The 15,439-nt window shown below is 35.4% G+C and overlaps 1 pseudogene; it reads right to left on the reverse strand.

The window, feature by feature from the left end:
* LOC123233358 overlaps positions 1–6,400 on the reverse strand; it is a 59,589-nt pseudogene extending 53,189 nt beyond the window's left edge.
* Between the last annotated feature and the right edge of the window lie 9,039 nt (positions 6,401–15,439).

Genomic DNA, 15,439 nt, shown 5'->3' on the forward strand with positions numbered 1-15,439 from the left:
CCATAATGATTCCTGACCTCGTGGAGCTTATAATTCAGTAGAAGAGAGAGAATACATAAAAATACCCTAAATATGTATGTAGATAAATGCAAAAAAATCTGTCAGAAACTTCAATAACAATAAAATAATTAACATTTACACCATTTTAAGGGTCTAGAGTTAGAAGATTCATCTTCCTGAGTTCAAATCCAGTTTCAGATACTTACTAGTTGTGTGACCTTAAGTCACTTAGCCTCTTTGCCTCAGTTTCTTCATCTGTAAAATAAACTGAGAAGGAAATGGCAAACTACTGTCATTGCCAAGAAAACCCCAAATGAGATCACAAAGAGTTGGACATAACTAAAATATGATTTAATAACAAAGTTCTGCAAAAATTTAAATCAATAACCTCACTTTATAAGGACTTTATTATAGAAATCCATAGGAGGAAAAGAAATATAAATATTTCAGGTTGTAAGTTGTTGCTTTACATTTTCCTATTTCCTACTTTGCTGAATGGAGAGAGGGAAACAATAAGGGGCACAGTACCAAACCTTGGGTCATGAAGCAGATATTACACGTCTGACTGGAACTTCAGACTGAAAGCTCCTAGAACCATTAATGCTTTTGAAAATGCCAAAGTGAAGGGCTCCACCTCTCCTGCTGTCCATCCAGATAGAAGAAGGCTCCTACTAGCCAATTAGCTTTTTATAACTTTGATTTCTGATTGCTTCTTTCTTCAGCTCCTGTGAAGTGTGTGATGAACTTCAGGACAAATTTAATAGCAAGCTTTAAAGAAAGAGAAAACATGAAGATTTGAGGATTGTCTCACATGCAAGCTTGATAACATCCTAATGGGAGCCAAGACCCTTTTCTGCCGCTCTTCTTTTCTCATTAATAAAAATGGCAGCTTATACTGCTTTACCTATTAATGGTGCTCAAAGCCCCTTTATACCCAAGATCTCATTTGATGCTAATGAAGATACTGAGAAGTTGGTAGCACAGGGATTTTTATCCTCTGCTTTACTGATGCTTTCTTTGTTCTGCAGTCTTATATCTAGTACTTCCAAAAGCCAGGGGTAGAACTTACGGCTTCTAATATAATACCTGGCACATAGTTGGTGCTTGCTAAAATGTTTGATGGTTGACTAGTACTACCTTCCTCCAAAATGGAATCTCTTGAAGGGTAGGCTAAGTTAAGCTTTCATGGAATATTGGGGAGACTCCTGGGCTTATCACATAGAAGTTCCAGGATTAAATCTGGCTTTCCACATTTATTGGCAAGGTAACCAACGGCAAATAAGCTCACCTTCACGAGCCTCAGTTTTTTCCTATGTAAAATGGAGATTTTAATAGCTATTGTACCTGCCTCTCATGATTGTTGTGGTGTTCAACTGAAAGAGGGTAGGCAGAGAAGGCAGGTAGGTGGCTCAGTGGATAGAGTGCTCGACCTGGAGTCAGGAGCACTTGGGTTTAAATCTGGTCTCAGATGCTTACTAGATGGATGATCTTGGGCACTTGTCTTTTTCTCAGTTTCCTCATTGGTAAAGTGGGTATAATAAATACACCTACTTTGCAGGGTTATTGTGAAGATAAAATGAGATAATAATTGTAAAGCGTTTAGCAAAGTGTCTGGCATATAGGAGGTACTCTACAAAATGTTAGATACTATTATTATTACTTTGTACCTTTTAAGTGACTCTTTAGGGATCAGTTATTATTATAACATAGAGAGAACCAGCTCTTTTTCTTTTAGAACTTCTCCTTCCTATTTTCATGTCACCAGATTCTTCCTTTTGGACTGGAACAGGTTTATTCTGGTTTGATCAGAAAATAAGTCTTTTTTTTTTCTTCTTCTAATCCCAAAACTTTTCATCCTTTTTCATGTTACCATGAACAAATTTCCATGGTTTTTCCACATGCTCATCATGTAATTTTTTTTATAGGCTTTTCTCTGGACTTTAATCCTTTGCCCTGATATCTTCCACACCATTATGTTCCTTAAGCTCTTTTCAAAAGTCTGGAGCTCTGTACCTCCTGCATTTCTTCAAGTGGCTCATTTTCTTCTATTGTTTATCCTAGTCATGTTCCTACTTCACTGCAATTGTGAAAAGTTCATTTTAATGTAGTTTCCATTTAATGAGTATTTAAAAATAATATATACATATGTATGTATTTATATACATTTCACATATGTGTATATATGACTATATTTATGTATATCTATATATGCCCATTTTCCTAATTCATTTGCACAAATATATTTAGAGCCAGGTCAGTCTATGAGTTTTTCATTTTACATAGTCAAGGTGAGCAATAATTTTCCTTTTAGATTTTACTTACTAACTGCTTCAAAGTATGCCAACAAATATTTTTCCTTGTTCTTAGAACATCTGGGAAAATTGCTAACTGCCAATTTATTTATAAAAAATACTTTGTCTTTAAATGTTTGTGGATAAGTCAGAGGTTGATTATTTTCAGTTGTCATCAAACAGTTAATTAATGAATGTCAAAATCCTTCTCATGTGCCTTAGTGAGTAGAATAAAATAATTTGGCTTACATAGTTGTAGCTAACCAAGCCTTATACGTTTATCTAAAACTTTATTTTTCATAATGAAAGAGATGTTAGACTTAGCTCCCTACCTTTGACGCTAGCAAGATCTTTCTTCAGGTTTAATGAAAACTCATGATAGAAAAGGGACCCAAATTGTACAGAAAGATTCAAGTTATGAGCCAAGAAGGTGAAAAGACCAAAATATGGGAGAGCAAGCTGCAAAAAGAAAATCAAATTCATCTGATTTTGTCTATTGTATAAATACATAGCTTTTAACTGTTTTCTGTTATCTTAATGCTAGATAATTCTTTGTCCACAGTTCTTTTCTGTCTCCTTAGAATGGTCCTAGATTTTTTCATAAGTTTAAATAGAATAGAATTGAATAGAAAGATGAATTTTAATATTATAATATAATATATTATCATATATATTACATGATATCTGATATAATATATGATATATATAATATAATGAATATAAATAATATAATATATTATAATATGCAAAATCTCTCTCTGTGGTAACCATGGCTGCCAGCTAGACGGTATGATTTTAAGAATCATTGATAAGCCCTGCTACCTCCCAATATCTCCCCCACTCATCTACTATAATTCCTAGAATTTCCATCATTTCTTACTCCAGTCTTGGAGCCCATGGAAGGATAATAGCAACAAGGAGGGAGAGCTAAAAAGTGCCTCAGAGGTCATCTTGTCTAACCTTCTATTTTAAAAATGAAGGAAGTGGATCCCCAAGCAAGGTAAGTGCCTTGCCTAAGGCCACATCGGATAGAAAGGACCAAAGGTCCTGACTCTCTTTAGTGGTTTTTTTTTTCCCTGTTAGTTAGTTTAAACAGAGTGGGTCTACACTATCTGTTCAAAACCTTGCCATCATTTAATTTTTAGAACTCTTATCCCATAAGGAAAGGAGCAGTGCATGTCCCCTGGGGGAGTCTCTGGACAAATGATCTCCCTATCCATTGTTTTTTTTTAAACCCTTATCTTCTGTCTAATAAAGGGTACTAACTATCTAATCAGTTCTAAGGCAGAAAAGCAGTAAGGGCTGGGCAATTGGGATTGAGTGACTGCCCAGAGTTACACAGCTGGGAAGTGTCTGAGGCCATATTTGAACCCAGGACCTCCTTCCTCCAGGCTTAGCTCTCTACCCACCCAGCCATCTAGCTGGTCCATTCGGTAATTGTTAATACTTACAAACAAACGGAATAAAACTTGTCTGTATAGCCAGAAGTTCAAAATGTCCATCCTTGCCATTCTAAATGTCCATTTGTGAATTATGGGGAAGCAGAGAAAGGAGGAGTCACGATGGTCATGTATTTATGACATACCATTTGGTTTTCAACAAATTCCATTCCATTCTGTAAATTCTATTCTGGACCAATGGGCCTGATCTTGGAGAGCTACAGGAATGGGCTGAGTAGTGGGAGATATCAAGAGGAGGGGAAAAAGAAAAGGGAAATCTTAGAAATGAGAATCTGCATCTCTCCCTTTAATGACTGCCTTCACTAAGGGGGAGGAGGAAAAGAAACATGGATAACCCCAAAGCTCTGCATCTTCTTTTGGGAAACATGCCATCCAAGGTTCGTCATCTATGACCCCCTCCCTCAACCTCTGCCACCCCTTAGCGTCCCTTCCCCCTCCCCCCCAACCAGAAATTTGCTTTTAATGAGCAGGAATGCAAATGACTGAGCTTTGAAAAAGAAACCGCCTGTTAGAATACAACTATTGTTGGCAATTAGCTGGGGTTTCAAGGAAAATGAGGAAGGGCATATGCAAGGTAACGGCGTTTCTGTTTATACAGCGTGTGACGGGTTTTGAAGTCTCCCCAAGGGATGGAGGCCCTCTTTATTACTTCAAAAGCTATTTTCATGTTTTCGAAATTACCAGAAATTATGGGCAAAACCCCTTCACACGTAATTTATTTTACCTGATATCTCATATTTTGTGATAACACGCAAATGCCATATGTGGGACTTTCTCTTTATAGATGTGAGGCGGGTGGGGGGAGGGAGGGAGAACCAGCAGAATTATCACCGCGCACTGCAAAACCTTATATTGAAAGCCACATTTACCATAGTGACACTTACTGGTTGTGGCAGAGCTGATCAACTACAGATTTTCCTGTGGCTCAGGCTGACTTATAAGCTGCTCATAAGGCCACCAGAGGCTTCTGGCTTTTCAGCCAATGAGGACCCTGGGAATGCGTTCTCTCTCGCCTGCCTTCTATTGCCGTGGGGCCCCCCTTGCCACCATGCGGGGAGAGCCATCGCGCGTTCTACCACATCTGAACCGGCTCGACCTCACACGGGACTTGTGGGGAATGAATGGAGCTCCCCTATTCTTACGCTTTCAAAATGCTCTGGCCAGAAATCTGAGTGTATTCCCAGAGCCTTCATTTTTGTGTTCCCTAACAGGTATTTATTTTCCTAAATGAAATGGTCAATATCTGGAAGCATATATTATTCATAAGACCTAAGGAAAAACATCTTGTGTTCTGCTATTCTATTTCATTGGCGGCAAAATGCTTTATACCGGGCCAAGTGAGCCAAAGACACAAAGCTATTATTCAACACATAGCCCGCTTCAATCATTTCTGTACCAACAATGGTGAAAAGATGTGATTTTACAAGCAAACAGGAAGAAAAAGCTTGAACACACCCTGGGAACATGTTTAAGAAGTTGATTTATGTTTCCATGCTGAGTCTTACACCTGCAGTTCAAGCAAAACCCAACTTGGCTGCCCCACTGAGTCTGGTTTATTAGGTATCAAGGAGTCACAAGAAGCCGCGTAATTAAAACCGTAATTAACTGGAAAAGGAAAGTGCCACCTGAGTTTTGAGAGGCTGTCAATTTTATTTCCATTACAGCTCTCCTTCTGGTTCTCCTCTCAGATTTTTTTTTTCCTTCGCTTAATAAGAAGACAACTTATTTTCTTTCTTCCTTTTTAAATTGAACGCACACCATTTGAGGGAAAAGTTAACTTGGTCGCTGTGGTCTTTAACTCTCCCAATCCCAGAATTTTTAAAGTTATGTTATCCTTGGGTGAAGAGAGAAAATAACAGTAAAGGCTTTTGTCTTAGTTGTGTGTGTGGTGAACCATGGCATGTCAGAGACACAATCTCTTTTTTCCTCATCAGCTTCTTCTGTCCACTTCATCACCTTTGTGGCGAGAGTAAAAAAGGTACCATATTGAGTCTGCATAGGCTGTCCCACGTGGGGAATGTATTTCCTCTCTTCAGAATCCCTGGATTTCTTCAAGGCTCAACTCATGTGTCACCTCCTTCAGGAAGTCTTTCCTGATTTCCCTACTTGCTAGTGCTCTCTCTTTTCTCTAGCAATCATATGTACTCTTTTCTGTTGACATGTGGTATCTCTTCCCTGACATCCTCTCCACAAGAATGTGAGCTCCTTGAGGAAAGCCATTGCTTTCTTTTTGATCTTTGTGTCCCCAGTGCCTAGCTTGCTGTATTGAACATAGTAAGCTATTCATCCATTAATTTAATTAACTCATTAATTTTTTTAGGCTAGATCTCCCAATTTCATCAGTGCTGGAAGTGCAGTAGCCATGCAGTGGCTCAATCCCATTCCTGATCATCAAGAAAGCTATGTTTTTCCAAGCTGGGCTGGTTCATTTCTATTTTGTTTGCTTAGTGTCTGGGATAACAGGAGAAGGATCAATATATCGATGTTGGGTGTGGCGTAGACACCCTGTCCAGCCTCAGTGTTACCCACCTGAGAACTATGGAACTCAAACTTTGGTCTATCAGGCTCAACCTGTGCCTCCTGCAGCAGCAAGGTAAACAGGTGATTGCTACTGCACTTGGCCACATAGTAGGCTTTTAGTGCCACCATGCTTGACTATACAGCAGACCCTTAATAAATATTTGTTGCCTTGGATTGGAGAAGGTGGTGGATATTGAAATAGTCAGTTAAAGGGCACTGGAATGTGTTATTACTGCATCTGTTTGCAATTGCCTGATTGTTCAAGTCTATTTTTAAGGAAAGGAATAGAAAGGAGATCCCTGAGCCTTACTATTTGAACTTCAAGAATTCTTTCTTCCTCTCATTGCCGTCTTCCCAACAACAATTCAAACATACTACGAAATATGTTAGCACCAGAATGAAGAGGGCTAGGCACTTCAAACAGCTGTACTGAAAGCTGCATCAGAACTAATACGGAAACCTTAATTTGTGAAATAAAGCACCGCTAGGCCAATCTTTTTTGGGGAAAAAGTCAATCCATTTGCATTATAGTCTGTAAACATTCATCTTCCGTTATTATGCCATCTTTCTGAATCCTGTCAGTCCTTTGAGTGTTATAAAGAGGTTTTGTAATAAAGAAGCAATTAGATAACACAGTTGAAGGTGGCCGGGGAACTTTATATCAGAAACTATTCCTGGAACTTGATATCAAAAGCTATTCAATGAAATGATTTAGGTACTAAATGACGTGTGTGCTTTGAAATCATTAAGCCCAAAGAATTTCATTTTAAAGAAGTATTCTGAGCAGAGAAGTATGTATATTTTGAAATGAAGAATTCAGAGAAATCCTTTTAGAGATCCCATAGGAAGGACCGGAATTTTGTTTTTCTATTGATCTTTGAAGTATTTAAGAAATCCACCTCTTCTTAGGATGCAAGTCCTTTTACTTTGGGGTGGGAGGGGATTTGGCCTCTCCTTAATCTGAATCTTTTATCCCTTTGTCTGCTCTGTCAGAGTTGAGCAGTTTCAGGACTCTGTGTGTTACAAGGTAAGGGTCTCTGGAATCTTCCAGATTAGAAGAGAAATATGTCAGTGCATAATTTGGAGAAGTGAACCTGAGGTACCCACAGCAGATGACACTCGGGGCTTAGGTTCCTATTCAGCTCCAAGTCAGCAGGGGCACTCCACGACCATCTGTGTTCTATAAATTACCGTAACACCGGCACATGCGGCTTGTAAATCACCAGTGAACAGGCTTCACCTTGTGACACACTACATGAACCCTGTTGTATATTCCAATAAACTCCCATAAACCATCTGATATAAACTCAGGATTATGTTTCTTCAGGGGTTGGAAGACTTAGACTTTTCTTTACTGTTATGATTCCCCCTCACATGTGAATTGAATACTTGTGGTATGTTTCACTGTCTATTTACACACACACACACACACACACACACACACACACACACACACACACCAGACCAATCCTGAACTTAAAAGTTTTGTCATAGTGAAGGATATGCGACTTCTCTGGACAACTATTTCTTTCTGTCTTTTCATTTTTTCATAAATTTGTTTCTTTCAACCTGATAGGGAAAAAATCAATATCTTGGGGTTATATCAATATCTATACATGGAAAATAGAATTTGAGAGAACAAAATGAATGATCGAATGATCAACAATGTACTTCATTAAATATAAATAAGTTTTGTCATTAAATGTGTCACTAATTCTGCCTTATTGCCCCCTCTCTGAATGAAATGAAGGGAGAATTCCACTCTGATATACCTTTTTAGAGCCAAATCTATATCTAGATTTGGGGGAGGAGAAGAGTTACTGGCAGTGGATGGAGATGCCACTTAGAATTTTTTTGAATGTATGTTTAAGATCTTATAGTCCTTCTAAGTCTAATGTACCCCTTGGTGTGTGCAAACTACTCTGTGATGAGTGAAGAACAAGGGTAAAGCTACTAAATAGAGAGCCCATCTGTGCCCCTTCAAGGACTTCAGCACTGATCCAATCTCCATGTAAACATACCAAAGATTCTCTCTGTGGTTTTATGGAAGTTGGCATTAAAGCCTGTAGGCCAGAGAAGAGAGCAGATTGAGACCTCACATGCCAATGCTCTATTTCAGGGCAAATGACAATTACAGCCATTTAGAAAGCTTCTTCTCTTCATTTTTCCTTTTTCTTTTCTCAAGCCTATAAAACTCCATTCTCAGAAAAATTCTCCCTTTTAGATTATTTTGACACTTAAATATCCCCCTGCCTTCTCTCTGTCTATCTCTCTGTCTTTCTCTCATGGAAGAAGATGGGCATGGTTAATGGAAAAATCTTTCTTCTTTGGTACAAAGTTGAAATCATACAAACAGGAATTACAAGGAAAAACAAAATGACTTTCTTTATAAGATTTCAAAATTAACCGCAAACAGATTTTTCTTCTGATTTTATGTCATTTGTTCAACCTTGTTCTATGAATGCTTTACAGAATTCTGTCCCATTTCTCTCTCCACTTTGCAAAATAAGTTTCATATATAACCCCTAATTCCATCCACTTTCCATTCTTTTCCACAGTTTTATTGTTGTTGTTCAGTTTCAGATTCTTCATAACCCTATTTGGGGTTTTATTGGGAAAGATACTGGAGTGGTTTGCCATTTCTTTTTCTAGCTCATTTTATAGATGCAGAAACTGAGGCAAATGGCTTACTTACCCAGGATCACAGAGTTGCGAAGTATCTGAGGTCAAATTTAAACTCACATCTTCATGATTTTGGGACTGGTGCTCTATCCATTCTACCACCAATATGCCCTTCTTTCTAAGGTAACCCACAGGAATAAATAGATATTGCAATGCTATTAAAAAAACTGAATACTTATTGAATTTGTAATACTTTTAAAGATGTAAATTCTCTTTAATAGACATTCATGATTTCATATATGCAGCCCTCTTTCTTTTTTAAATTTAAAATTATTTATTCATTTCTTAGTGTTTATTTTATTTACATTAAAATACCTAGGTAACTCCCTCCCCTTCTCTCTTTATTAGAGAAGGGATTATTTGACAGAAAAAAAACAAAACACACACACACCCTCCTGCCCCCCCCCATTTATATGTATATACACACAAAACTATGTCTTACTTATTTCCATTTATCAGTTCTTTCTCTGGAGGTGGGCATACAAGAGTCATTCTTCAAACAATATTTCTGTTGCCTTATATATTGTTCTCTTGGTTCATTTCACTCTTCATAAATGTCTTTCCACTTAGGTCTTTCCACTTTTTAAAAATTAACCCATTCTTCATTTCTTACGGTGCAGTAGTATTCCATTAAAATCACATGCCACAACTGTTTTAGTCATTCTTCAATTGATGGGCTTTACCTCAGTTTCCAGTTCTTTGTTATCACAAAGATCACTGCTATGAATATTTTTAAATATTTAGGTTCTTTTCCTTTTTCCCTGGTCAACTTAGGAAATAAACCCAATACTTTTTAAAAGTTTCAAAATTTAGAGAGGGTTTCAGTACCCATTGAAATTATTAACAAATTCTTTGTTGCTAAACGACTTGAAAATTAGAATTTTTGCTCAGGCATATAGCAAAATACCATGAGCTAAAAGACATAACTTGCAAGAACTTTTCAATACATAGAACTATTCTTTAATTAATGCAGTCCATCCTGAAATTTCAAAGATTTATTGATACTGGCAGAAACATTTGCAAATAACTTAGGGAAGTTCATGACATACATGCATCTCAAAGGATTTCATTCATTTTTCCCCATTTTTCAGCCACAATCAATAAATTCATTCAAAACTCTTAACATGTTGAGTTAGAATATAGTTAAGAGATTGTTAGAAATTCTGAGTAGAAGAATTTAAGAAAACAAATGTGAACAGAAATAAACTTTAGAAGAATATTATGTTGTTCTCATCCATTCTCATAATTTCAAAATTTCTATTTTCTGTTTGCATATCTAAATAGTTATGCTTCTGATTCGATATCAATAGAGATTTGAGTGGGTGAAGCAAGTGAGAGTTTGGGTTCCATCAACATATTAAACTAGTTTTCAAATATTTGGGGTTTGATAAAACCCAAAGTGCATGTTAGAAGCACTTTTTCCATTAATTGTTAAACCCATGTGCATTTTGAGGGAAATTTAATCCATATGTTTCTGGTTCATTTATGCTTTACTCATCAAAATACTTTTTTTTTTCTTAAGCGCTATGTCCAAGAAATCTTTTGAGCCCTTTAAAGCTTTTTGAGCCTTGCCAAGAACAAACAAAGCCGAACACCAAAAGACTCAAGCTGGTTTGAAACTCTAAACCTATGGTGTTTTAGAAGGTTCTAAACTTGGATTAAACACATACTCTCATCTGTAATAGACAGAGAGATGTAAAATATTTTCACAGGAACATTTTAGTCCCATGTAGAAAGCAAAAGTTAAATATATTTCAATAAAGGCACCCCAAAGTTTCCAGAATGCATTTTGATTCATGAAGAATGACTGATTAAACTGGATTTCAAGCATCATCTTACAGCGGAATCTGCCGTTTGTTATACATAAGTAGTGTATGTTATAAGGAAATAGAGGAAATAAAGAATATGGGGAAATGAAACATAGCAGATTTAAATGAATTATTATTGGAAATCAAATGTTTATTTTTGCCTCCACCAGAAAACTCAGCAGGATTAGAAAAAAAATATTTTTTAGGGAAATGAATTAAGGATAGGTACCAAATAATTTGGAACTCCATTAAAATAATTTTTTTTTCTAATGATGGAAAACAACATTTTCTCCTTCTTTCTGCATGATTTCTTGGACAGTGGTTGTCTTCCAAGTTCAGGTTAAAATGAAGTATCCAGTGAAATAATAGTAAATATTAGCTAGGTCACATAGATCAGGTTCCTCTGAACTTTGAGTTATTGAACATTTCAGAAGAGGGGCTTCTTTTTAAGTTAATTAAAAATGAAACCACTTTTTATTTCTGGGAAGGGCAACATAATGTAGTGAGAACAGATCTTAGAGTCAAGAAACCCTAGATTAAAATTCTGCCTGTGTGACCCTGGGTAAGTGAATTAATTTCCCAGAACCTCAGGTGACTCTCTAAGACTGTAAGTTGTGGTGGAAGTGCCAATCTACTGGTCTTGTTGAACTCCTTACAAGGAGTTTCCTACATCTATGAAACTGTAGTTTTCTTCAGGTTAATATTTTATTATTACACATGTAATCACATGGCTTATAATGTAATTGATATGTAATGTTATATATCCTATATTACATGCATGAACACATATAATATATCTATACACAAGCATAATATATAAATGAGTTGATATATATATATATATATATACACACATCTATATATGTGGATGTAGTTTCTAAAAGACAAAGGAAGGAGGAAGGCATTGGTAGGTCCACATTAAAGGTTGTGTATAATTACAGAAATTTTTGGTATTATTCTAGAGTAGTAAGATTTCATAATTCTACCACCAATGGATTAGCTTGCTTATTTGCTTTTTTTTAAGAAAAAAAAACACATTATTTAAACTATTTTTTGTTACATTTTGATTTCTGAGTTTTCCTCCCTCTTTCACAACAAATATATATATATGTATATATACATATATATACACATATATACACACACGTAACCATACAATACAAACTTCCATATAGCAGTTTTCCTCTGGAGATTAATTATTTTCCTTCCCAAGTCTTTCATAATTTATTTGAATATTCATATTATTCAGAATAATTTAGTTCCTCACAGGTACTCTTTGAAAAATGTTGCTGTCATTGTATATAATAATCTCTTGGTTCTGACCATTTCACTCTGTATTATTTTGTGATTAATCTTGCCCTTTCCCCCCCTAAAATCAACCTACTCATCTTTTCTTATAACACAGTAATATTCCATCACAATTATATACCACAATTTATTCATCCTTTCCCCAATTGAAGGATATCTCCTCAATTTCCTTTTCTTTGCCACCACAAAGAAAAACTACTACAAATATTTTAGGAAATGTAGGTTTCCTCTTTTCCTTGATCATCTTGGGAAATAGAATTAATAGTAATATTGATGAGCCAAAGGATATAAACAATTTTTTAACTCTTTGGGCATAATTTCATATTGTTCTCCAGAATGGTTGGATCATTCCACAGTGTATTGGTGTCCAAAATTTTCCATATCCTTTCCAATATTTGTCATTTTCTGCTTCTATCATTTTAGCCAATCTGATAGGAATAAGGTGGTACCTCAGAGTTGTTTTAATTTGCATTTCTTGATTCAATAATTATTTAGAGTATTTTTCATATGATTCTGTATAATTTTGATTTCTTCTTCTTCTGAAAATTGCCAGTTCACATCAATTGACCATTTATCAATTTGAGAATTATTCATGTCCTCATAAATTTGACTCAGTCCTCTACATATTCGATACATGCCTTTAAGAGGTGTGTATTATTACTAATATTTTTAATATTATTCTCTAATATTAAGATCTCATAACTCTACCAGAAATTATTTAGTATGCTTATTTTCTCACTCTTCTTACAATACTATTTTTATTTTGGTCTTCTTTCATCTTTACCAATCTGTGAGATGAAACTTTATAGTAAACTAATTCACATTCCTTAGTATTAGTGATATGGAATATTCTTTCATGTGGTTGCTGATAGTTTACATTTTCTCTTTTGAAAACTCCTTTTTATATCATTTGGCTACTGGAGGATAGTCATTAGAAAATAGTTCTTGTTTACACATATGTGTGGATATATACATATATATCAATAAACATATATGCACATATATAATACACACATTTATAATCCAGTGTATCAAACCTTTATTAGAGATTTTCCATAAATTCATTATTTGCCAGAGGAGATAAGATATTATTAATGAGAAACAAATTAGCTTTGGAATAGGAGGACTTGGATTTAAAACCTGGTTTTGTACATATTATCTCCTTCAGCATTTAATCTCTCTTAAGCTTAGTTTTCTTATTTACAAATGAGGAAATTAGAATAGATGACCTTTAAAATTCCTTCTAACTCTAAATCTATCACTCCCTATTGCTTGCATGTGTTTTAAAGAACCTTGTGATTTTGCTTATATGGTCATTTGACAGCCTTCTCCACCAATGAATTTCTTGGATCTCAGAGATGGTTATAACTTTGTCCATGATCACATTGCTTGGCATTATTGTTTCTCTGTTTTGCTTCCTCTTATAAGGCAGGCATGTTTGTTGAGTTGAATAAAAATGCTGAATTCAGTTAACAGACCTCTATCAAACCTATTTGTCATTATCTGGGTCTTTTGGAGTCATGTTGAATTTCTTTCTTTTGTTATATCATTTCAATCTAAAATAAGGCTATTAAAACTGATCTACTTCATAAAATTACAATGAAGCGAAAGTGAAAAAATGTCATTTATTAGGGAAGGTCAAAAGCTAATGTCACTGTTCTCATTTTATAGATAAGACAATTGAGCTCTCAGATTGTGAGTCAGAATTCCAACCCATATCTTGAGATGTCAAATCCTGCACACTTTCTACTCCATTACACTGTCTTTTGGAATTTTACATATTCTTGTCTTCTCCCCATTATAATTCTCCTCAGAGATAGACAGAGCCATCTTATCCTTCTCTATATTGTTTAGGATACTGATAGTATTACTATGTATAGTACTTAATCTTTTAAATTTATGTTGAATGAAAAAAATGGTGGAAGAAACTACAACTTAATTGGGGAGAATAAAGCATGTAAAAGAAAAATAAAAGGAACTTACATGACAGAGAATGACTATTATATTATTTATATACAATATAAATTATATGTGTGGACTTATAATTTATTTTGAACTTTCCCCACTTTCCCCAACCATATAGGTTCTGTAATTGTTTTCGCATATGCTATTTCCTCTTATTAGAATTAGAATTAGAAAACAGATGATAGGCAATTAATCTTTTTGAATTGAATCCTTGCAAAGTCTGGTAAAGGAAAGATGAAGCCCTGGTCTACACATCATGGATCTCAGACTTAGAGCTGGACAGAACCTCAAAAGTTTATCAAGATCAATCCCATTATTCTTTATTTTTTAGATGAGGAAATTGAAACCTAGAGAGATTAATTGACTTGTCCAGAATCAGCAAACTAGTACCTGCCTGAGCAGGGATTTGAATCCAAATTTTTCTGGCTCAAGGCTCAACATGCTACATAGCTCATGTTCAGGGCATGCTCCACCTTAGCAGAGAATGACTAAAAGAACTGTGAAAATTATAGAGCTTGATAACTTTAATAATAACAATAAAATAACTTTAACTTCCACAACTTTCTCCCTTTGGATATCTTCATTATTTCTATCTATCCTCTAAAGATAAATCACCCAGAGCTAGCTAGGGAGTTAAATAACAACTATTCCTTTCCTCCCCCCAATTTGATATTCACCTATACACAGGGTTTTGGATATACTTGAGTTGCATCCAAAGAATACCAATCCATCCATTAAAAAGAACACAGAGAAAAATCACCTGAGTCTGCATATAACCTAGAATATCTTATAGAAAAAGAACAGCATAAAGGTTATATGGAACCTTATGCCTCTTTGAGTGATGTCATTTACACGGAAACTTAATTATAATTGAACATCAATCTTTCTTGTCAAACAATACAGTGTACGTAAGCTAAACCACTTTTAATGTAAATCTAAATGGTACTGTAGAGAAGCCTCTGGGGAGATGCAGCTGGTTTGGAGTGTCGGACATACTCTTCCATAGAAAGCAGAAAATGCCAAGCAATCATTTAATTCTGTGCCTGTTGAATAACCCGAAGTTTCTGAAAATGGTTGATAGGATCAGGAGTTCCAAATGATCACAAGACAAAATTTACTGAACATATTACTTGGCTTCCATCCCTTGATCAGATACTGAACTCAGAAATATATGCTTGCTCTGACAACATGATGGGTGTGTTTTTCCTGAAATTGATCATTTATAGTCTTTTGGCAAAAGTCAGTTACTACAGATAGTTCCTTGGATTTAAATCCAGAAAAAGGACTTTAAATAAAATGTTTACATTTAAAAAGTATCTAAATAAAAATGCCAACCTGGTGAAAACAAAAATTACTCAAAGAAACTAGTACATAGCAATGTGAAAACAGAAAATATAGGGCTAGG

Source organism: Gracilinanus agilis, chromosome 2, assembly GCF_016433145.1.
Source record: "Gracilinanus agilis isolate LMUSP501 chromosome 2, AgileGrace, whole genome shotgun sequence".
NCBI classification, from domain to species: Eukaryota; Metazoa; Chordata; class Mammalia; order Didelphimorphia; family Didelphidae; genus Gracilinanus; species Gracilinanus agilis.